The following is a 1,956-nucleotide window of genomic DNA, read 5'->3' as shown; positions in this document are numbered from 1 at the left end:
ATGATAATATGAATCACAGTTTCAGGCTAATGGTTTCTTCTTCTTTTTGGCAAACCTGGGCAGATACAGAGAATGGTTGTGCTGTGAAATATGGAGGACTTGGCTTCTCAAAACCTTGTAAATTCCAAAAAGTGGGTTGAGGGATGCCAGTGGATCACAGGGTGCTGGCAAGCGATCTACCCCACAAGGAATAAGAAGGGATGAAATCGTGATATCACACAACCATAATACCATGAAAAATAATAATAATAATAATAATAATAATAATAATAATAATAATAATAATAATAATAATTTCAATTTATATACTGCCCTTTATCCGAAGTTCCCAAGGCAGTGAACAACATTAAAGACATAATTTAAACAGCATACAGTGGTACCTCCAGTTGCAGACAGGATCTGACCCAGAGGTCAGGTTGGATCCCGAGGTCTCCACAACCTGGGGACCGGTTCTGCGCATGCGTGCACAGCAAAACCTGGTCAAATACTTCTGGGTTTGCCACTTTCACATCCTGAAGTTTACATAACCAGAGGGTTATGTAACCGGAGGTACTACTGTATTAATAATAAAAAACAATAAAAACAATCACGGGGGGGGGGGAGATAATAGTGACAGTTTCCCCCACCAACCTCAGTCTGCCCACAGCCAATCCCCACCTGCCTTTCTCCTTGCTTACAGCAACCAGTCCAGAGTATGACACCAGCAGTCAACTTCCTTCTACTTAGCCTCAGGACTGCCTCTGGACTATATGGAATTGACGGAAAGGACTGGCAGAATCCGAATTCAGGGAGAGGAGATGGTGGAAGAAGATTGGAAAATTTAAAGTTTATATATAGAAATATTGTAAAATTAATGAGTGATAGAAAAATGGTGGAATGATATTTTATGGCCCTAGCAGAAATGTTATAAGGAGTTAAGCATATATTAGTATTTTAGTTTTAATGGAAAATAAGGTTAAAAAATATGTTATTTATAATATGATAGAAAATAGAGAAAGATGGAAAGGATTTGCTGAAACAATTAATAGAAGTGGAATACAAAAAGGGAGGTGAGAGGAGGTCGAGGAAACAAGGGAATGAAAGATAGAGTATGGAAAAGGTGTGATGTATATTTTTAAATTGTTTTTGTTTGTTTTTTTATTATTTAGGGTTAGGGTTAGGGATTGGGTTTTGTTTAGTTTAGTTTAATGGGTTTAGTTTAATGGGTTTAGGTTGTGTTTTGTATTGTCTATATATTGTATTGTATTGTCTTTTTTTTCTCTTGTCTTCTTTTCTTTTCTTTTCTTTTCCTTTTTTGTAATCTTTAAAAGCAATAAATATTATTTTTTTTAAAAAGGACTACCTCTGCAAGGAGGAGGATGGGAACAAAACTACAATTACTTGGTACCACCTGTCATTGGTTCTGGCTCTAGCTACTGTTGGGATCCCTGCCTTCTGCCTTCTCAGTCCCAATAGACACTAGCCACCACTGATTTTCACATGAAAATCCACCCCTGGTGTGTCCCCCACCTAAAAAAAAAAACACCATACCATTTTCTGCATTTCAGAAGCAAGAGTGACTTTTAATTGTTTCTATTGCCCAGCTGTTGGGAGTTGGAAACCCCTCATAATCTATTGCAATTTACTTGAGGATCTGGCAGTAGATCCCGATCTACCTTTGGCCAATCCTTGCCCAATACCATCTTGTGAAGGGATTTCAGAAGCTGTTAATCTGGTCTGTGTTAGGCCTACATAACCATTGCACCCGGCATTTATGGCATATGTTAGGGACACAGTATAGCAGCTATTATGGAACAAAATGATGACACTGTGCTGTGTCTCTGCCTCTCATGTAGAACCTGCTTAGAGCTTTGCACACCTATTTGCTGCTTCTGACAAAGGCTCACAGAGGCCTTGGCATTGTGTTAAGAGTAGCAGGAGAAGCAGCCAGAACAAAGATGAAAGCACAACATGTTT

At 38.7% G+C, this 1,956-nt stretch overlaps 1 long non-coding RNA gene across 1 annotated transcript; it reads right to left on the bottom strand.

Annotated features, from left to right (window-relative positions):
- Window positions 1-380: 380 nt before the first annotated feature.
- LOC309362082 lies at window positions 381-1,566 on the bottom strand. The gene is made up of 3 exons (XR_014164783.1): window positions 1,343-1,566; window positions 658-738; window positions 381-555 (listed from the first exon to the last, which is right to left on the bottom strand). It is a non-coding gene; the product is annotated as an uncharacterized lncRNA (long non-coding RNA).
- Between the last annotated feature and the right edge of the window lie 390 nt (window positions 1,567-1,956).

Source organism: Podarcis melisellensis, assembly GCF_964234715.1.
Source record: "Podarcis melisellensis genome assembly, chromosome: Z".
NCBI classification, from domain to species: domain Eukaryota; kingdom Metazoa; phylum Chordata; class Lepidosauria; order Squamata; family Lacertidae; genus Podarcis; species Podarcis melisellensis.
The sequence above is the reverse complement of the archived record's forward strand: the minus strand, read 5'-3'. Positions and strand labels throughout refer to the sequence as shown.